This window comes from Lagopus leucura, unplaced genomic scaffold (genome assembly GCF_019238085.1).
Source record: "Lagopus leucura isolate 7727_CA_CO unplaced genomic scaffold, USGS_WTPT01 Super-Scaffold_100159, whole genome shotgun sequence".
Lineage (NCBI taxonomy): Eukaryota > Metazoa > Chordata > Aves > Galliformes > Phasianidae > Lagopus > Lagopus leucura.
In genome coordinates, this window is record NW_024962335.1 from 33,103,661 (window position 1) to 33,126,984 (window position 23,324).

Below are 23,324 nucleotides of genomic sequence, written 5' to 3' on the forward strand. Positions count from 1 at the left end.
TGAGCAAGAGCTCATTTTACAAGCGCCGTGCTTGTAAAATTCTGTACTAGTGGAGGTTACCTACTGTTGTCACTGCTGAAATGCACTACCACCTCACTGTGCTCACATCCACTGTTCGATCTCCACAAATGTTCAGCAAGCATCGATGAATGCCAGTGGGTACCATTTTCTTTTGCGTGGAGGAATTCATTTTCACACCTTTGTGTCAGATGCCATTTTGTCAGATCGCCCCTCTGCTGCCATCTGTCACACAGCAACAAAACGCGATAGAATATTGTCAGGACTGGCCAACCTCTGCTGCCATACCACCATCTGCCTCTGATGTTGTGGGCCAATATAATAAAAGAGGAGGCATTACTTTCAGAGCAGTCCTCATTCAATATATAATACAGTTAATGTATATAAAAAATAACAAAACATTTTCTTCTTTAAAGTTTTTTATTAAAACATATAAAAAAAGAGAGCAATAAAACATAAAACTGGAGGGATATTTGACCTTGGTTATGTGAAACCAATGCATCAGTCTCTTTCAATGGCAGTGACTGCAATTCTTAGTTAGTTCTCAAGGTGTTCAGTAGAGATTTTTTATGAGATTTTACTCTTCCCATGCTTCATCCTTCAAAACAGTAGTTCACAAATGTACAAAAGTGATGTCAAAAAGTGATGGCATGAATAAAGCGTAACAGTGAAGTGAGGGATGTTTCTCTCTGGTAAGAGAGATCGTATAAAAGTCTGGTAAAGAGCCGTGATCCAGTTTTTAATTGCAACTCTGCATTCCATCTGAAAATTCACAAATAATGCATTTATGTTGAATGAAAACAGAGTTGCAAATTGAAAAACAGATGATTTTTTTTTTTCAGCAATCTTGAAACCTCAAATGTTTTTATCAAAATGGAAAGCACAGCTTCGTTTTTTTTTGCTGTTCACGGGACTGTGTTCAGCCAGCATATCAAAGTGCAGCAACTCATTTGCCATAATTTGAGCTTGCTCTGCACGGCATCCTATGCCCTGGTTTCAGCCCAGATAGGGTTCACAGTGCCCTGATGTTTGGCTTGGTGGGGAAGAGCTGCTGCAGTGGTGGCGCTGGGCAGGGAGCAGGCTGCACTATGAGCTGTGCTGGGCCGCATGTAGCCCATGGGCTGTGAGTTCAACATGCCTGAAATACTATAAGGCAACATAAACGTGATGTTAATGCATCCTTTAAACTGTATGGCCATCTCGAAGTAGTCTCCACTCTGTTGCCTTGTGGGGTGTGGTTTCGGTCAGCTACAGCTTGCTTGTTTAAATGTCTTCATATACCTTGACTGTAGCTTATCCTAAAGGAACTGGTGCTTTGAATAGGTAACAGATGATGTGGTAGCTGCATCTCATCATAAGCAAACTGTGCTGTTATTCAGGTGTGGCCAGTTTAAGTCCCATTATTTTAGTGCTCTGCTTCTTTTGTGGCAGTCTCCCTGCCATTTTTATTAAAAGGCAAAGTATCTTATGAAGGTCTGGATCAGAACAGAGCACAGTTGTTTGCAAACTAAATGCACTGAAACGCTTTCAGAAGACAAAGAAGGATCTTTTGATATTAGTGGTGCAAAATGGACTTCTGCTTGTCATGGTACTATATCATTTGCATATGTCAGAGAGAAACTGCTGTGGTTTTGAAGGAAGAGTTTCATAAACCTGATGCTCAGACCCTTAGGCATCATACACAGAAAGACACAAAGCGTGTGCCTGCATTTCTACCTGTAGTGATCAGCTTATGTAAAAGCTTGAGGAAGGAAGGACCGCTTCTTTTCCCACTGTGCAAAATGTTTCCTTCAATTTGAAAGGTGAAATGTTAGCTACTGATGTGATCTTCATAAGCACTAATAAATCTCTTAATCTAAACACTTGCAAGAATATACTAATGTGTTATACTAATGTGTCCTAAATAAGGCTTGGTCAGAGCAGATGGAAATGTAGGAACTCCAAGGAGGAGTTCTCTCTTTGAAGTGAGTTTTCCTTTGGGCTCTTTGCACCACAAGACAGCAGACCTTCAGCTCAACCAGGGGCCATTCTTCATGCACCTGCTGCTGGCATGCCTGAGAAGACATGTAAAGGAGAACCCAACAGTAAAACTTCAGCATTGTTGTGGCTTGTATGAAGGGAGAAGCGTGTCTTATCTACATAAGTGCACCTTGCATATATCCGCATCAGCAGCATGGCAGGAAAAAGAAATTCCTCTTGTTCTCTCCACATGAGATGATCCTTAAAATTCTTGACAATAATGAAGCTTCACTGCAAGCCGTAAAGAGCCCTAGGGCCTTGTCAGACATTCTTGCACTTATCAGCTTATTCTGTTGCACCTTGATAGAGATAAGACCAATTATTAGATCTTCAGTTTAGACTCCCCGCAGTTACTCAGTGCAGGGAGTTTTCATTATCTGTCCTTTACTGCTCTAGCCCTACAGTTTACTTTATTGAGATTATGTACTTGTTGCTAATGGCCGAATTTGGCTACCAGGAAAGGATGTGGTTTTGAACTCTGTGGGATGTCATTGATGTGTAAATCATCCGATCTCTTCCAAATAGTGTCCGCTCCAGAACTTTTCTCTGAGGTGTCTAGCCTTCAGATTGGAAAATAATTAGTGATTTTGGATGGTCAGCCTCGGGAGTCCTCAGAGGGATCCAAAATCTTCATTAATTGTTGTTATGGAAAATGACATCTTCTAAAATCGTAGAGCCCCAAGTTTTTGAAAAGGCTTGCATCACTATTCACAAGAGATTAAAACTTACCAATATTAATGAAAGAATACTTGCATCAGGAGTCCCTTACCTGCACAGTAGATGTATTTTAAAACACTGTGCAGATTCTGATGTTACCGTTAAGACGAAACTAAGCAGATAGAAGTGATTCAGTCATCTGTTACTGGATTTAAATGAGACCTGCATGCTGCTGTGAGACCTTTGAGCACCTCAGATGTTGGTCTGCAATCTGCTGTAACCAGGTGAGGCAGAGGCCTGTAGCAGCAGCGGGTGGTAAGGAGTTACACGTATGCTTGTTAGACCCCTTGCAGTGCCTAGTTGATAGGGCAGCTTGCCTTCAGTGTTTGCTAACTTATGAAGGTATGAAAACCTAAGTATTATATACATCTACTAGTTGCCATTTGCACTATATGTGTATGGTTTTTTTGTTATGTACTTGTAGTAGGTATAAGGGATTTTAGTACTCGGATCACATGGACTGCTATTTTTTTTCAGATGAATGTGAATCTAAAATTGAGTAGGCCATGTCAGCAATAACTATGCAGTTAATTTTTATCCAGATCTGCGTGAAGTTCCAATATTTGAGTGTGTACTGATTATCTTTATGTTAATACCAGTGATCTGATGCTTTCCCAAAAAAAGACTTCTCAGTGACTTGGAAAGAAAAGAGCTATCTCTGGTGTTTACTCTGATAAAGATATTTCACGGAGGTGGTTTGTTACACATGCATTGCCCAAATTCTCTGCTTGTATGAACTGGCAGAGCAGTCTACTCAGAGCAAGTTTATGCTGGTATGTATGGCAGATGCTTTTCCCTTAGCATGCTGCAAATGGTTTCTGAATCTCCTAGCTCCTGAATAGGGGAAAGTTTTCATTAGGTTTCAAGAGTAATTTTGCTCCAGTGTGTATATTCTGGGTCACCAGTGTTAACGCAGTGAGGTGTCTGTATATGATAAGGGAGACATTACACTTGAGCTAATGTACTTTTCTGGTTCGACTGAAAAAATGAGAATGATGGGGGGGGCAAAGAATATCTAAATTGAGCAATGCATCAAGCACTGCCAATAGTCTTGAGTGCAGCTCAGTTCAAAAGCTTCAAAACTCTGCTTAAAGGAACAGTGGAAATATTTTCCATCATCTATGAAATTACATGGCTTGTTTACTGTTTCTTGTTTATCTGCTCTGCATGATATGTCATATTTATCAGTAAAACAGGCTGTAGGGGGTAACAGTACTTAAATGTTTATTTTATGATGTTTTGGCTTTTGGTGTGTTTATTCTGCATTTTCTAACTAAATCTGTACTCAGCTTTTTCTTCTGCTGTTACACTTTATCTGTCTCAGGCTGCCTGGCAAAAGATGATGATGTAGTCTGGCAGAATGAACTCAAGAAACAAGAAGACGCTAGAAACTGATCTGCAAGTTGTTCAGGTATTTGATTTTATTATGTATACCAGTAGTTGTTGCATGATGTAAGGTACTCTGCAGTTTACAGGCTTGAGGGTAAATATTTGTGTTAACTCACAAAAGGTGATGATAAAACAACATAAAACGAATGAAAAAGTCACAAGAATCAGTAAAGCTGCAATTAACAGATGAAGCTGTGATTGAACAGGTACTGTGTAAGAGTTGCAGCTTGAAGTTCAATACATATTTAGGCTGCTGGATAGTCTATCTTACCTTTTAGCTAAGTCAGGTTTTACCTTATTACTACCCAGAGTACTCACAGCCATCTAAGGAGCTGAGGATAAAGCTGGCTCTTTCCTGACTTCCACTGGTGAAAAGTGAAAAGGCAACATCTGAAGAAGGCACTGTCAATTCCCAATGATCCCAGGAGAACTGAATTAGATCCTGATCTAATCTGAGATCTGAGCAAGCCAGAGGTGAGGCTGTCATGAGGGTGAAACTCATTTGAGTGCCCAGAGGTGAGAGAAGGCCTTGTGTACTCCAAAGATTTTGTTAAGATTTAAATAGAATGAACATCTTAAACAGTTGAAAAAAAGTTTGGCATTTGCAGTTCTTCCACTGTAGAAACTGGGCTTTCTAGTTCGATAGCAAGGATGGTTTAGAGCAAGGTTGTAGATTTATAGATTTAGGAAAATAGATCTTTCTTTTATTGGTGCAAAGGGAAAAGTAGTACAGATGTCTGTTTAGTCTCTACTTCACTGAAACAAGGAGGAAGATTGTGTGATTGTTTTTCAAACTTTCTTGTGAGCAAGTGGTGGCAGGTCTGCTTTAGATGTGAAAACGAGTGGCTTATCAGCCTGTAATCATATATGTTTTTGTATTACAATAATAGTGTAGTGATATTGACTGTTTTTATATTTTTATTTATTTATAACTGATTAATTTAGTGAAGCAAATTGGATTGCTAACAAGCATAAAGGTAAGAGTATTGTTCACAGAATGCATCAATGCAATGTGCATTCTAAGAAAATGTTTTAGTATTATAATCATTACAGTCTTACTTTATCTCATTATTATAATGAAATGATTATGAAACAAACATTGCAAACTGTTGTTCATAATCACATATTTTAAGGTGAAAAAAAGAAACCCACCAGCAGAAGCACAGGTACCTCCAAAGGGTGTATATTAACAGCTGTGTCAGCATTATGCAAAAAATCACCCTTGTTAAATATTATACCATATGTGACTGTCTGAAAAGTAAATACGACTGAACAACAAAGTCATCCTAAATATTTTCTTCCTGAACTATACACTACCAGCTTTCAGATATTATTCAAGTTCATGTTCTATTATTTGTGCATTCCAGTGATTTTGGCAGCGTGTTGGTGGACAGTATATTGATTACTCTCTTGAATTTTGCTATTAAACTGGTTTCACCTTGTACAGTTTACTTCATCTGAGTGAACCTCAGATGCTTTGCATGCAGAATTGAAGCACCTGATTTTGCTACACACAGTACAGATGTAAGATGTGAGATCAGTGAATGATAATGTAGCATTCTCATTTATCTATTTTTTCTTTACTGGCTGTTTGGTTTTTTTTTTATTTGGTTTGGTTTGATTTTTATTTTTTTTATTTTTTTTTTTTTTTCTAATGTAACATTGGTCTTTCAATGCAAGCAGTTGCTAGTAGCATCATCTTAAAATGTAATGACAGCGACAAAAATTCCTGGTTTTCTTCCCAGTGTTTTTGAACCTCAAGCCAGATCACTGGCCTTCAGAAATATCCCCAGAATATGATTTTGGAGACAGAAGAAAAAAACAGGAATCTGCTGTCAGAAGCTGGCAATGTAGAATTAGAAAATTCTTCTCTTCAACTTTCAGGAGTGATACTATTTTCCTATAAGAAAGATTAATTGTATCTAAATCATTTTAACTTTTAAGGCGTTTAACTACTCAGTTACATGTTTCATTCAGAAGAGTTCATGCTGTAAGACAGGACAAATGAGCCTTATCCAAATTCTGTTGAGAATAGATAGGAAGACTAGTATCTGAGAATATTTTGTAACCTGAAATTAAGAAACAGTTTTGTAGCCAAAGGAGAAAAATTGGTGGTCAAATCAATTATCCTGTATTTTAGATGTGAATTACAGACCTTACTTAGTTCAAAAACTCATAATCATGGGGAAAATAAACCTGGCTTTGAATGTCACGTTGTGATCATTGTAGCACATCTGATTCCCTCAAAATAAGAAAAATCTAAAAATCAGATTTTCCTTTTACAAATCTCAAACTGTATATAATTTGGATAACAGTGAGTTACAAGCTACTTTAGAAGGGATTTTTTTTTCCTTCTTTGAGGAAAAAATTGCACATAAAACTTAACTGCAAAACTTTTTTTCCTTCTAAATATTTTCTATTTTCTAAATAAATTGCAGTTATAATAAAGCTACTCATGAGCATTGTTATATTCAATAATATTTTTTTCTTTTTAGTTTTCAGAGGAGTAGTTCTATCAGTCTATTAACATGGCATTTCTAGAAGATGATGGCATTTTAAGTGGAACTTTCCAGAGTGGAAAACTTCACTGTTAAAGCTCTAGTATGTCTCATTCCAAAACACTCTATATTGAGTGTAGGAAGTATTAGTAAAAAAAAAAAAAAAAAAAAAAAAGTATTAATACAGGATATGTTGCAAGATTATTCCAGTTAATTGTATAAGCCAGGTCTTTCGTTCCTATTTGCTACATCTTGTAACCAAGGCAATGGTTTGAAAAAGTGCTGGAGTATTGGCTATTTTTTTGAAATTGATTCAGTGTTGAATGGTGACAGTGATATCTGGTTGCTGTTGACGATGATGTTTGGATTTCAAAATGATGTCTTTGTACCTATTATGCAGCCCAAGCTCGAGCAAAGCAAATGTAGCAACAGTGGTTAAATATCAGCTGTAAAATCCAAATATGATGAGGATGTTGGGGAAGAAGAAAAAAAAATAAAATGAACTGACTGCCTTCATGTTGCAAGTTCCAGAACTTGTGGTCTGAAAGTTTGCTTTTCTTGCTTTTTCTTGCTAATGTTCAAAAAGATAAATGATTTTGTTTCCCCTTTTTCTGCGGGTCAGAAGTTGGACCTCAGTATCATATATTAAATAATAAAGTATTGCGTGCGGAAGGAAGAGAATTTAAGGTGTGAATTAAGCTTGGGTTATAATATAACTGACAACAGAACACCAGAGAAGAGACATGAGCTGGGATGAGATGAAATGAGACAAGACATGAAAGAAGGGGTAAATTGATGAGTTATCAGCCTACAGATGGAATGTGAAGATATATGAGTGGAGAATGAGATCATCGTGGGGAAGTACACTGGAGGAAAATAAGGGGTTTCACAGGAAAGATCCCAGTAGTCTCTTATGGATAGTGGGAGGATTGATTTAATCCACAGGAAAATGAATATGAAAAATGATATAAAGATGGGCTGACTTCCAAACCTCAGAGGGGTTTGATTTTTCTCGCACTGTACTTCAAAAAAAAAGAAAAGAAAGAAAAAAAAAAGGCACTGAGGATGACCCTGAACCTCGAGCAGTATGTGGGATCTGTGCACCTTGATGGTAATCCCACCGAGCTAAAACTACATAAACAGGCTTTCAATTTTGGTAATGAAAGGCAATTCTCAGCATTTAAAGGAAACGAATGTGTTTCTTAGAATAAAGAGAGGAGGCAAAATTATTGCCTTCAATCTAAACAGTGTTGTAGATTTCTTAAAATGTTAAAATTTGCCTTCCATTCTGGAGACTGAAAGCATGCTTCCATGTTTCCAAGTAACTGTGTCCTTTGTGTTATGCTGAAACTAAATAATTTCTTATGGATGAGAAGTGGTGGGATTGCTTCCCAAGTCCTGTTGAATGAAATTTCAGTTGACACAATTATAATCCGTTTCAAGATTCAGCATCTTAAAATTTCCACCTACAAGATGAAAATAAATACGTGCCTGCTTGCAAAGTATTAAATGATACCTACAGATATGTCAAGTTTCTGCATTCCTTGAATCATGTCCACCCCACCTCTTTTCTAATTTTATTCTCACACCCTGTTAGGAGTCATTAGGAGGATCTGTTCAGAGAAGTGCACAGAAATCTGTTATTCAGCTGAATCTGCAGAATCAGCTGGCAGACTTATGAGGAAAACTTCTCTGGAATTTCTCCTTGCTTCTAGTTCTGATAGGAGGAATTTGAAAGAAACAGAGGAGTGATCCTCCCAGATTCAATGATTTCTGGTTGATGTCTTCACTAAAAATATTATGGAGTGCTTAGATTGCTGGTCAGAAGAGCAGTTTTGATTTTTTTGAATGCCATCAACATTTTATTTTATTTTTTTATTATGACAGTGAAAAAAATCATAACGATGCATTATTCTAAAACTTCATGTGCTTTTAGTTTTGGGTAATACTAAAAAAATAATGGTATTTTTTTTCTGGAATAAGAGGATTAAAAAATGATGAAAGATTTTTTGCTCAGATTTGGCCAACAGACTGAGACAGGAATGATTAATTTTAATTTTTAGTATTTCACATTTTGTGGACCAGTTCCTGACTATTTCCTCACAGCAGGGAGCAAAGAGCTACTCACATTACAGTATCTCCTAAGGAAGGGATGGAAGATCTGAGCCCACGGGCTGAGTCCCAGGACTCATCCAGCAGAGAGGTGGGCTGTTCCCCCTTCCAACTGTCACCTGTCCTCAGCTCTAGCTAAAACAGAATGCCTAAGGAAGTGAGTAAGAACAAGTAAATTATGTATCATATTTCTGCTGAATTATCCTGTAATGTTCAGCCATCCTAGAGATGTACTCAGCTAGGCATATTTCCTTTCTATTTAGTAACCATAGTGGATTTCTATTCTGAAAACTCATACGCTCTTCCTCTGAGCCCTGTAAACTCTGAGCATCTACATTATTTTGTAGGAGCCCCATAGCTTAAAATATGTTATGAAGAACCACTGCCTGTTTGTTTGTTTTGGAACTTCCTCCTCCTAGTTATAGATGAAAGAATGCATTATAGAATCTGACAACGGAGCTGGTAAAGGATTATTGAGATTATATTTTGAAATGTGAGTAATTCTGGGAAGATGTTAGCTTAGTGGGGTAGATCAACATAATTTAGTAGTCCAGGATAGGGTAGCCTTGTAAATGAGGTAACTACTAACCCAAAAGGTCTGCGCTCCAAGGGAGTTTATGTCATAGCTGCCATATCAGTTCTAAGCATGGGCATGTTTGGTAACAGCAGAAAATCTCATGATAGGTGCTAGTTTAAGAAAGCATTTAAGCGTATTTAATTCTACTACCATGTTTCAGACTGAGCAAGTACTAGGGTAGTTTACATTGTTTGCATTTTATTCTTGAGGTATTTTGTATTTATAAAATGTAATTGTGCTGGAACACGTATGTTAAAATCACATCTACCTACTTGCTTGATAAACACCACGTACTTTGGACTTTGCTGTCGTTTGATATGTATTAGATTTCCTTCATTCCTACCTCTTAAAAAACTGGAATCTCACTGAGATCACTAAGTTCAGTAATTTCCAGCTCTCCAACAGATGAGATCTGACCAGGAGTGAGAAGGGAGAATTGGAGAGGAAAGGTGCATTAAAAAAACCTTGGCATTAAAAAATATAGCAAGGTCAGGAGTCATTGGTTTGTTACATATTGAGACACAAGATCTGTCTGAAATGTGTTAACAAATGCTCAAATAGTACTTAAAGAGACAAAGATCCAAAAGACTGTAAAGTTATAGTCAATATTTCTACTTTCTAAGAGATTGTTGGTATGGTTTCTTTCCCGCTAGAGCAGATTGGTGGATAAATAAGGATGTTGCCAAAAGTTGCAAGCCATGTTTAAGATTAAACTGTCCTTAAGCTTTTGGGGGTGAAAATTGTATAATATGAGTTCCTTGTGGTCTCTGTCCATCAACAAGCTCTTGGATTATGGATGAGAAGACAGAGCAGGTTCATCTGTCCTTTGGAATGGGCATAGTGCAGAGCTGAAAATGAGAAAATTCTGTCTGCCTGAGCTGCTCTTTTTCTGAGACAGTCACCCCTTTGTAGCATCTTCTGTAGCATCTAAAATAAAAAGCACATCTACTTGCTGTGCTTTTATAAGACATTAAGAGCCTCAAATGGAAAGCAGTGTAAAGAGCAAAGTATTAAAATTACTGTTTACATATGCAGTTTGGCAGACTGCTAAGATTTCTTATGCAAAACCAAACGACCAGCCAGACATATTTAGAAAAGTGTGACATTGGAAGACTATTATGTTTGGTTGCCTGTGGGAGTTCCTCTTTACTAACTTTCATTCTGAGGTTTTTTAATGCAAACAGACTTTGAAAGTCTTAGTCCACTGAAACTTAACTTAAATGTTGAATCTTCTTTTTGGCAAATTATTAAACTAAATTAAATATGTGACATTATGTTTTATAACAGTGGTGATCTTAAATGAGACATAGTAGAGTTCTGGGTTGACACTCAAACAATGTGTAGTTCAGTATTTGATCATATATATCCCAAATTCCTTTTATGCAATGATAAAGGTTGGGAGAATACTTTTTTATATGTATTTTCACATGACACGCTGAGGCACTGAAAGATAAGGATCAGAGTGTCAAAAATTTTAAAATGCTATTTAGACAGTAGAACAAAAGGCTGAACTTGAAGAAATACTCCACACTATTGGCTCTGTGTGATCCTAAGAACTGAATTGGTGGGTGCCCTCTTTATGATCTGATGTCAGCATTGGACTTCTAGCACTGAAAAATCTGCTTGCAGATTTCCTTAAGTAACACAAAAACTATTTCAGTGCAGGAAGTGAATAGGTATGCTCAGTATTAATCCTGTATTTTAAACAATACAGGTTTCTGGGTTTGTTGTTTTTTTTTTGTTAGTAGTTTTTAAGGAGACAGGCAGTAAAGGGAAAAGGAGCACCTCAAAAGGAATAAAATGTCATCATAAAGATGAAAAGGAAAAAAGAAATAAGAGAGAAGGTGTAAGAACATGCCATAAACAGTATGCTGCTGGCACTGAAAGATGAAAATCATTAAAAACAAACAAACAAACAAAACAACAACAACAAAAAAAACCCATCAAGATGTAAAAAGATACCACAAAAAGCATGACTGTGATATTGGCCAGAAATTGCCAGATTTGTGTAATAAGGAGGGTAAGTAATAGCTGTATTTTTTTTCAAATACTGTAGGAGTTCACTTTATTTCAAAGTTGAATTGGCAGAATGTTCTTTATTATCAAAATTAATGCAACTTAAGCAAAAAATCTCGAATACAAACTTGTAAAACCTGTGATGTTATACATCTTCTGGTGAGCACTTATGTCTCACGTGTACTCAAGGTCTGTACAGATACTACAGAGGTCTCTTAATCCAGAGTACCTATGTAATTCTAACCATTTCCTTTCTTGAGGCTGTATGCTGCTTTTCAGGCAGGTTAAAATGGAGTGTTTTTCTTACACTTGGGACTGATATTCAGCTTTTCTTATAATGCCTTATTAAAGGCTTTGTGAAGTTTGCAAATTGGTAGAGTTAAAAACAGCATCTGGAGAGAGGGGCACAAGATGTGTTTGTCAGCCTGATTGGATGTGAAGACAGGGCTCACAGCATGACTTAAAGTCACTTTAGACCCTTCTTTAGCTAAAAAGGGGGAAAAGGTGTTCAGTTTTTAGAGAACAGCCTGTATTTTACGTACTCAAAATACTGATTGATTTGCTGAGATTACTGACGACATTGAACAATAGTATGCAGTAATTCTGTTTTCTTTGTGGAGATAATTAAACCACACAACAGCTGTCTAGCAAATATCAGCACGCTCCTACTCTGACCCAGGAGAACAGAGGCAAGGCAGAAGTGATCTGACCAAAAGACCACAGTTACTGAATGGCATGACTGGGGTGAGAAATAACCTTACCAACTCTGATAAAGTCACATTTGTTACCACTGACAAGTGTACATTTATGGAGGTTATACTTTTATTCAGTGTATTGTGCAGATGCAAAGGAGAAAGTCATTGTATGTCTGGAGAAAAGCAATATGGTTGTGCTAAGCTGTACAAGCACATAATAAGAGGTAATCCTCACATCAGCACGGCTCAGTCTAACTGTATAAAAGAGACAGAAATCTCCTGTAAATTTGGTTTAAACCATAGCACTAAGTAAGCTGTATCCAAAATAAGAGAGATTTAAGTACGTCTGATGATTTTTCTTGAATCAAGATCATACATTAGCTAAAGAGGACACATTCACAGGTGTACTCTAATACCATTTCTGAAAATGTAGTGTACAATCGTTATTCCACAAAATGACAGAAGTGTTTAGGTTAGAAGTTGAAGCTTACTAAAACCGCATATGGTTTGTACAGTATCATCCTCCTCTATAAATAAATAGTGTATAACCTTAGTGCTCTGCAGGCCTAGTAAAGACCCTGGCAGGACATCACACAGCCTCTTAATATAACTCCCCAGCTATTTGTGGAACTCTGCCTTGGTGTCACTGAGAAACAAAGTTGGAGGTGACAGTTCAGATTTTGCATCCTCCTTCCGGAGAGCCATTTCAGTCATGCAGCCAATTGTGTCTCTTACTGTGCATTTATAGCTTAAGGAATCACTGGCAAATGAAAATAGTCCTGGGCACAGCGGAGATGGACAGAGGTTGAAGGCAAAGGTACAGCTCCATTTTTACTTTAAGTTACTGAAATTGAGTGTCTATTTACTAGGTTTCTGTTTCAGTGAAAACGGTTGAGGGACTAAATGTTAGCGTGATACAGTTCAGAGAAGATACAGTTTAGAATGTTAAAACATTTAAGTGAACTGCCAAATATCGAAGGAGCTCTTATATTAAAACGGCATATTAAAACAAAATACAAATATTCTCTTCCCTCCTTTATATCAGTCTCTGTCACTTTGATGATTGAAAATATTTTTTGCTTATTTTCCAATTGCTGATCCTTTTCTGTGTAGATAAATGAGCTTATAAGTCTAATGAATTTTAACTTCTAAAACTTAAACTTTTTTCTCCTCAGATAACTAAAATAAAAATGTGTAAAATGCACATAGCAGAACTGTTTTCAGGTGCTCCGTCTATGCTATGGTATTCAGGAGCTAGCATGTTACAATCAGAAGAAAACATGCATTTAACTACAGAAATGCTTTCTTACGTCTTTTTGTTTGCCAGGGCTCAGGTAAGCTTTTCAACCTGAGACTATGAGGCCACCAAACCTGGCGCATGCCAGTTGATCAGCTTTTGTTTAAAGGAGTAGTTTTGTAAATTCCTCAGTTTGTTGCCTCCTTCCACAGGAGGAATGGATGCTGAGATCTTCCCAGGTCTCTAGAAAGGCCGGATTTCTGCGTGGTGTGTGTGAAGTTGTTCTCTGAGCCACCTGCCATAGCTCATTTCTGTATGCATCCTACTTGGGCCACTAATAATAAGTTGAGGACACTAATAATAAGTTGAGGACATGCTTTAGGTGGAGTGTTGGTGTCTGTGACCTTCACGAAGAACAGAGGCCAAGAGGCTGACATATAGACCAACAGGTAGGCAAGCACAGCTCATCCGTCTGGGCAGTGGAACTGGAAAATGGATTTGGGCAACAGATGCACTTGTAGCAAAGACACATAGATTTTTCTGTTGACTAGGATTTGGTATCTTTTTGGTGACTGGTCAGGGTAAACCTCTCTGAGATGTGGAGGACCCATTCAGATGTGTGAATTTCTTCATACATCTAAACTTTTCAGGTTACTCCTGTGTGCTGTTAGTGGTGAATAGTGCAGAGTTTGTTGAATTTATCCCATGCATTGTACTTTTTCAAGACAGCAGTATAGTTCAGGAGAATTTAAGGAGTACAGGTGAGAATGCAAGTTTGATTTGTATCATGCTATTCCAGTGACATGTGCTGGAATGAGCTAGAATGCATATGATAAAGCAGCCACTGAACTCAGTGTAATGTTCTGAAAAATATAATAATATTTCAGGCTAAAGCAGCATGTGCCACTAACTAGTAAAAAGCAGAGGGTGATCTTTTTGTAAACTGAATTCTCTCTATTTTTATAGAGAGTTTCTGGGTTTTTTTGTGGTTATACCTGCATTTAGTGAAACATTAGTTGATACATCATTTAGTTTACATATGTAATCTAGATCCTTGGAGCTAGATGAATATGTTAGTGCCTAGTGTGTCTGCCCAGAGGATTATTTTTACGCTGATTGTACAAAGAAAATCAAAACAAAATTTTTTTCCTTTATACTCCATGATTATTCCATTGTTTTACTGTTGAATTAATGAATGTTCAGTGTAAAAATTACAACAGCAGTATTAGATGCCACTGAAGGGGAAACTCCAGAGTGTTTTATAGGTAGTTCGTTTTTTCTTTCTTGTTCCTTTGTGATTATGAAATGCTGTATTATCAGGAAGGTGAGAGAAAATGCTAACGGCAGCTCTTGCAACCAGGACACAGACTCATTTTAGTCACTGGTCTTTGTGCAGATGCCTGCTCTTGAATTCACTCCCTTTCTGTTTGGTGTTACAAATGGTTTGCAGTGCTTTCAGAGTTTCAGAATATGTGGCCTCAGTTACATGGGTATATTCTGTGAGAATTAATAGTGCCAGTGGAACTCAGAGTTGATAAATGCTACTATTACTGTACAATTACATATTAAATGTTACCTGCATTACCCTCTCAGGCCAATACACTGCACTCCCAGGGAAGAAACACATAACACGACGTGAAGAAAATGAGAACATATTTAAATAGGATGTCTCCTGGATGGTCTAGGGAGAGATTAAACGGGATTTCAGCTTAAGTCTTGTGTAGGTAGATATGCCTGTGAAGAATTAACAAAATGGGAGACGTAAAGGGATTTGCTTAGCTTGCCATTTTTCCTCCAGCTGGTAGAATCTGGTATATCATTTCTAATATAACACTGAATATTGTTCTCTGTTTTAGTTTGCTTTTTGTTTCTTTGAGAAAATAATTCCAAGCCTTGCTTTCTTTTCCTGTTGCTGTTTCTTTCAAACAGTGCCTAACTAGTTGACTTACGAGAGGAAAAAGTACTTTGAAACACAGTGCATAAATAAACAAGAGTAGTAAGGCTTTTTATGTTTTTTCCCTGCTAATTTCTTCTGGTGATTATTTATAACTATATGAAAGCAGTATCTATCTGCATGAGTACGAGAAGACACACCTGATTTAGTTGTGCATATGAAGAAAGGGAAATATACAGAATATTTCTCTTTTTAATTTCTGATTGAAATCCACTGTGCGTTGTTCTCCTGGTAGTAATGCGCAGACAAAAGAGCAGGCTGTCAGCAACAACATTTCCTTAATTTGTATTTCAGAGGGTAAACACATAGAACACATATTTTATGGATGTGTATGTGCGCAGATGAGTTTACATCGGTTGCCATGTGTAGTGATATAGTAAAGCTCCTGATAGAGTGAAGCAAAGGGAAATCCCAACAGTATTACAATGCGTAGGTTGTGTTTACAACTGAAGTAAACCTTTAATATGTGAAATGAGCACTTGTTGTTTGTAGGCACACGAAATACAGTGTGAACACTGTCACCATCATTTCTAGGGAAAGCAAGGAGTTGTAATTAAGAGGCTGTAGGACACATGGCATGTGAAGGAGGTAACCAGGGCACAGCTGGCTTTGAGAGTTGGGTTAAAAGGCAGGACATTCTCTGTATGAAGGATTAGGCTCACACCGGATTCTCATTACTGGTGGAATAAAACTTCTTTGTTTATAGAAACAAAGCAGTTTGAGTTGATGGGCTTGATGGTGGAAGCCAAGTATTGATTATCTTTTTCTAATTTATTATTTATAATTTAGAAAGTTGTTGTTTATTTTACTCTACGTTATCTTTCAAAAATACTATTCATAAAAGATAATTGAGCAATGTCTGGAATATGGATTTACAGAATTTTTTGTCCATCATAGGAAAAAATATATATGAAGAAAAGAAAATGGATTCCATTTTGGCCTGTTCAACCTGATGAACTTTTAGAAAACAGTCTGTTCTTAGGAGCTCAGTTTGTACTGATAATCATAAAAATGATTTTGAGGAGGGAAAGAATGTGTCAGAAGCACTTTCTGGAAAATGTAATTAGCAAGACTAAATACCACTTCTCCCTTAAAAATCAAATCATAGCAAAGCACCCTGCAGAGAGAACTGTTCCTAAACAACTGCCAGAGTCCAGCTAAGGAATATACAGATGTGTGTCTGAATGGGGGGAGACGCTGAATTCACACATATCTTTATTGTGTGAACAACGTTTTTTTTAAATTCATGTGTGTGCTTTCAGTGCACTGCTTTGAGAAATAAAAAATGTTTTGCCAATTCAGTACTTGCAACAGAAAGTACTTAGTAAAACGTGTAATAAATTGCGTCTTAGAACTCAGGATCCTGATACACTTCCTTTGACTTGAAAGACAAAGTGAGGCTAATTGTGAATTATTTGAAGCTATTGTGGGCTGCATCAAATTTCTTTTTTAGGTATTTTGGTGAATAACAATAGGAGCTGCTACTTAGGGTATTTTATTAATACTATTTATGTCCTTAGGAGCACAGAAACATGAGAAAAAGAAATATGAGTGGTTGCATTTTGCTGGTGTAGTGTAATTTAAACTTTTTCCTTTAAGACAGCGAGTCCCACCTGATTTTTTTTAATGAGCCGTACCTTAATGTCCGTAAGGAAAGACCTTAGGAAAGATTGAAAGAATGTAGAATATATGAATAACACAGCAACCTCACTGACGATATGTTAAAAAGCTGTGTTTCCCTAGCAGAAGAGTAATCATGTTATTATTTGAAATTTGAAAGTTGTGAAGTTTTAAAAGTAGTAAAAAACAAATCAGGTTCCATCATGGGTGTGCTTTGCTTCTTAATTAGAAGATGTTTTATCAATGACATTTACATCTTTTTCACTGTTGGTTTCCATTCCACTTCTGCCAGCAGCCTTTTTTTTTTTTTTTTTTTTTTTTTTTTAACAGCTCTCACAAAGGAAGAATGAGAAAATGCATTTCTGTATAACATTCTGAAGAAGTATAAAGTGAGAGTTCAGAAAAAGGAGGATACCATATTTGAACACAAATTAATTCGTAGATTGTTAGATTTTTTTCATTGTAGATATTGGCACTGGGTTATTCCTTGAAGCAAGATTTTTTGTTTGTTTTTCCCAGCACCTTTACAGACCTGAAGATGATGGAAAACACCATTATTGTAGTGTGTCCTTGCTTATCAAGTGTAGTTCCAGTTTCCTGAAACTGAAATTACCTTCACAACAACTTTCTAATAGGGGCAGGTTTATTTTTGCTTGGATGTTTGAAGTAATTACATAAATAGCAAACATTTTTGTCTCTACAATTGGATTTTGCAACTCAGTGATGTATTATTAAATGTGCTGGGCAGTTATGATACAACCTCTGAACAGTTCTGAAAGGGAGTTTGGGATTATTCTTAGTTAACAAGACATAGTGTAGAAGGTAGGTGATTTTTTCCCACCAGCTGATTTATTGCATGGAATGCAACAGAATTTCTGTACTTCAGATACTTGTGCCTGAATCTTCTAGCAGTAAGAAAACAGTTTATGAAAGCCAGAATGTGTAAATTGCATACTTGTTGCAGAGATCATCAGAATATTTTATTCTTTATATGAAGTCTAATGTGTTTTGGAGAGAAGAGGATTCACGATTTGGTTATCAACACATACAGATTCTTCACTCAGATTCTTCACTCATACAGATTTTATTAAATAGTGGACTGGACAATTAATGCGTCAAGACTGTATAGCATAAGTATTTTGATGCCTTAGCCTGTTGTGCTGCATGCTCACCTGACTCACACAAAAAACTACAGATTTTTGCTTTTCTTACAGTCCTCTTGTTAGTGTAAAAGTGCATGAGCTATGCTGTTCTTGAGTACCTTCTTCCACAAGGGAGAGTGTTTGAAATAGTTATAGTGAGAGTCTAGAATTCAGAAATTGACATTTTTCCAGGTTTTTAAGTAATGAATATTTTTATATATATATATATATATATATATATATTTTTTTTTTTTTAATCAGCATATCACTGGAAAAACATCTTACAAGAGAAAAATAAGCAAGATTCTGACTTATGCCTGAATATAACCTGAGCTCTAAATGTTATGGTTAAAAAGCTCTTATAGATTAGACCTTATCTTAAAATTGCCTTCCATCTTGTATGAAATCAATTATGAGTTGGGATGTTATCTTTAACAGCTCAGTGGAATTTTCAAATATATCACTACTTAAGTTTTACATTTCTTAGGTTTCTGGAGACATGGAGAATAAAAGTGATTCTGAACAAAATTATTTTCTTTTTTTTAGGTTCACTGATAAGATGCAAACCAGAATCTGCCTATTGGTAGTCTTTCCAGATATGATTCAGAGCTAATAAGAGAGACTGAGAAGTACCATGACTCCAAACAGACTCATTTTGGTAAGTCAGTCTCCAAAGTCCACTAAGAGTTGAGAGCATGGTCCTTCACATGAGCAGATTTTTTTTCTGCTCCTTCGTAGTTGAAGTATACTTTTAAGAAACATTGCTAAAAACACAAGCCATTTACATTTTGTGCAGTGTTCATGCTGCCAGAAAACTGGAGAATAAAAACCAGCACATTCCTGAAAGATAGTGTAGAATCATAGAATCATTAAGGTTGAAGTCACCACTAGCATCATGCGGTCCAACTGTCAACCCGTCACCATAAACCATGTCACTCAATGCGACATCTGCCCCTTCCTTGAAAACCTCCAGGGATGGTGACTCCTACCTCCGTGGGCAGCCTGTTCCAATACCTCACCACTTTTTGAGAAATTTTTCCTAATATCCAACCTGAACCTCCTCAGACACAACTTACAGCTGTTACCTCTTGTCCTATCGCTAGTCACATGGGAGAAGAGGCCAACTCCCACTTTACTACAATCTTTCAGGTAGTTGTAGAGAGTAATAACGTCTTCCCTGAGCATCCTCTTCTCCAGACTGAGCAATCCCAGTTCCCTGAGGTGCTTCTCGTAAGGCTTCTGCTCCAGACCCCTCCAGCTTTGTTGTCCTTCTCTGGTCATACACCAGGGCTTCAACGTCTTTCTTGTAGCGAGTGGCCCAAAGCTAAACACGTTATTCAAGATGCAGCCTCATCACTGCTCAGTACAGTTATACTTAATTAGAACATCCTGCCACATCCTAAACTTCTAGAAAACTTCACAGCACTTCAGCATTGTGTTCTGGTTTTGGTCAAATGACACGCAATGCTCTTTGTATCTTTCCACATTCTTTCAGAATTAATTATTTGATGTTTCTGTTACATCTTTTTTGGTAAGCCTACATTCCTCTGCATGTCAGGAAGAATAGTCTTATAGTCAAACTCTACTGAATAACTTCATCTGCTTTAGGAGTTTCTCATTGCATTCAGAACTATGTATTGGCTGCTATACAGCTAATTTTAAATAAAGCTGGTTCCACAACAGAAATCTAATAGTTATGTATTCACTATCTAAATATGCTTTACAGGCTTTTGATCTCCTTCCTGAACTCTTAAAGGCTTAATTTTTAATATGGTAACCATATGGTTTTTAATACTGTTAGTTCTTAAGTGTACTAGTCTCTCATTCTAGCATGCGCAGTTCCTTTACACCTCAGGGAAGGTTTGATTGTGTTAATACAGCTAACAGTGTAGCTTGACTATATTAAAGCCTTCTGATGTGTTTAAAAGGGATGGAGAGGTCAAACTTTTTTCCCTTTACACTACTTCTGATCTGTATTTTTACATACTTACATTAAAGTATATTACATAATATATACGGGTGATTAAGAGAAAAAGCTATGCCACTTTTATGTCTCTGAAAGGTCGGGTGCAAGTATGTATTCTGCGTATGAACATGTAGATATCACCTAAAGATAAATTGAGTATAGGCAGGTAGAAGATGCTTGAGTGTGAGTTAGAGAGCCCAGGTCTTTAAGCAAAATAGCTCTATTTAAGAAACATTTGGATAAATTCTTCCTTACTTTTCCTCTGTGCAGAACTCTTGTGCAAGTATCTACTCACCTCACCCTTTTCCAGAATTTCTCTTCATCTCCTGTTTTGATAACTGCTACGCTTCATTGGTGTTCTTTACCCACACTGGGCCAAAATAGCAAGTAGAGACTTCTGATTAATGATTAATGATTGCGTCTTATTACTGACTTTTTTGTAAAAGCAGTAAAGAACAGATTATGTCTAGCATTGTACCATTGTTAAGGCACGAGAGTTTCTTCCTACAATTCCTAGCCTTCTGATTTTGTATTAGTCACAATGTTCCCTACCTCACTCTAGTGGACATTATGTATCCTCTGAATTGCTGTGCACATGGAGTTCCTTGCCTGTATGTGCTTTATCTGTCTAAGTAGAGCCATGGAAAGCATCTTACGAACCTTAAAATGATGCTCTTGGCAGTAGGAACAGGGGACCTGACATACCGTAATCTGGGATGCAAGCTGAAGAACAGAGGCTAGCTAAGAAGAGGGATTTCCAAAATATTGATGTATTTCTTGTGGTTCACACGTGAGAAAAAGACATTTGAGAAGTGCATCCAATGCAAATACAGAGCCTGGGTTAGAATTGGAAACATCTGTAATCCCTGTCTCAGTGAGGCACAGCTGTAGTAGCACAGTGAGTACTACTCTGTAGCACAGTGGTAGAGCTGTAGCTCTATTTCTGTAAGGGTACCACTGCAGCAAAATAAATTGGGCAACTCCTGATCTAAGGTATTAGTATTCTATCATGATGCTCTTCTGACAGCCACACATGAACATTACATTACTAGTGCATCAGAAAAAAGGTCATAGTAGCTTAAATAAATAACATTGGTATTTTGCAAATGAGCAATTAAGTTATGAAGCTTATTTTCATATCACTGCTGGCATTGATCCTGCTTTGCATTACTTAACACCTAACACTCCAGAGTTTAACTCCTAACACTAGAATTCTTTTTGTCAAGTATGCAGTGTAGCTTTGTTGTGGTAACATCTGTTGTGACCTCCTAAAGCACGGGCAGAGCTGATAGGTGTAAAGTTCTGCACTTAACTACCATGTAGTTAGCTTGGTTGTCTTCACAGCCTCTCTCTTTGCTCAGTCCCTTCCTCTCTTGCACATTCCTTCAGCAGCAGTTTCATTTCTGGCACAGAAGCGTGGTGTCAGTGCAATTCATGCCCTCTGCAGTAGCTGATTTCTGTCTTGGCTGGCTTTTCCAAGACTGTGGAAACATTTGCTACCTTCTTTACCTCCTTGTTCGTATCTCCGAAGTAGGACACTACATGAGATAGTTGGCTTGACCCATTACAGAAGTCACCACAGTGGAGAGTGGTAAGCCTAACCTTTGAAGTGATAGAAATTAGTCGAGAAGTGATAGTGTCCCTTTATGCTGCAGTTTATCAGAAGGGATTCCAGGAGGGAAAAAGTTAAAAAAGAAATCTTGTCAAAATCAGAATTTTTTTTTTAAATGCATGATTCAGTGTTTACTGTAAAGTTCTTTTTTCTGTTTTACTACAGACCGAACAAGGAAGGAAACAAAACATTTGAGCTCTCTGTGTAAAGGCAGCTACTTTCTCTGTGCCTTTTTCTTTCCTCTGTTTAATTCCCAATACCCTAGAGATACAGTTTCCTCCCTTAGCAGGGACTGTGACCTTAAAAATAGCCAGTTCCAAAATAAACACAGCAAAAAAAACCAAAACAACAAAACACTTCAATTGTTTTACATTTATGGTAAGTACTGAAAACTGTGTCCTTGCTAAAGCTGAAATTCATAAACTTTTGAAGCTTTTGTTTCTCTGACACTTTTGTTTCTCTGAGAAATCCATTAAAACCTTGGGTGCCATTTGCCAGTGGTTTGTCTCTGTCCTTACCACTGCGGCAGTTTCCAGAGGACACACTTTGACTTTGACTCGGTGCTGGCTGTGCTCACATCACACAGGAAAGGGGTGATCACAAGGCCTCCTCATTGGCTCTTCTGTATGAGCTTGTCTCATGCTAGTAAGCATCACTGCTGCTCAAGGCCAGCTGGATGACTCTTCAAAAAGAAGCTTGTCCTATCACTTTTGCTTCTATTTTTAAAATTGTTCTCTGTTGCATGAAAGAGGAGGTGGTCCCACCAGGTTCCCTGTCTGGATTGAGGCTTTGGTAGTCACTCTGTCCAGGCAGACTTCTGGGCCGTCTCATTGCCACCACTTCCTTCACTTCCATCTGCAATTGGACCGGAGTTCACAGTTTATACAAAAGCCTTTTCCAGGGAAGGAACTTACCTAGTGGGGGAAAAAGCCTTTCCCAGCTCCTTTTGTTAAGAGCTATACTGATCATTCAGGAGCCATCCAGTGGTGTGCAATGATAAGGACAGAAGGATAGGAGAAAGGACTTTCAAGTCCACCAAATAAATCCCCTCTGACAAGCAAGATTAATATTTTCCATGCCTGGACTGTTGTCCTTATGCTTTTGTCCTTATGCTTTTGCATGGATGAGTTAGTCAAGTCTTACAAATGCAGCTCAGTGAGAAGTGTCTTCTATCTTTGTTAAGAAAGGCTGTTTAAAACCAGTGAAAATTTATGAGTAACAAGCTCTTGGATCTTCAAAAACATTTCAAGTAGTACTTGTGCAGACTGTCACAAGATGCGAGCATTCCCTGTGCTTTTCAAGGCCTGAATTCATAGCGCAGGAGTGAGTTTTCTACCTCTTCCCACATGAATATGCCAAATCAGTGTAGCACAGAAAATATTTGGGCTCTTGAGTACTTTCCTCTGAATATAGTCTTAAATCTTTAATTTAATTAGAAAAAAAGTGCTAAAGCATTTTGAAGTCTGAGAGCAAGACTATGAAACTTTTCTGATTAATGCAGACAGCTTGGTTCTTTTAGGTGTAGGAGAAAGAGAAACAGCCAGCAAATGAGCTGGGGGAAGCAGCAAACGAACATTTTGTGTATTTTTCCATCTAAAATGCAATAGTTTCTGAAGGTTTTTTAATCCATCATGTTAGCCTAATCTCCAGGGAGCTCATTTTGAAATTAAATATACCAAAGCATTTATGATTTACAAAGAGGGAAAAAATACAAGCCTTAAAAAATATCATGTGTTTGATCTGTTTGTCGCT

The 23,324-nt window shown here is 37.3% G+C and overlaps 1 long non-coding RNA gene across 5 annotated transcripts in view; it reads left to right on the forward strand.

Moving 5' to 3' along the window:
* Positions 1-23,324, forward strand: part of LOC122190061 — a 134,383-nt gene that overhangs the window by 59,730 nt on the left and 51,329 nt on the right. For all 5 annotated transcript variants that reach the window (XR_006182072.1, XR_006182071.1, XR_006182073.1 and 2 more), the window contains 2 exons: positions 4,079-4,165; positions 18,541-18,652. This is a non-coding gene — a long non-coding RNA (uncharacterized LOC122190061). The remainder of the gene's footprint in view (positions 1-4,078; positions 4,166-18,540; positions 18,653-23,324) is intronic.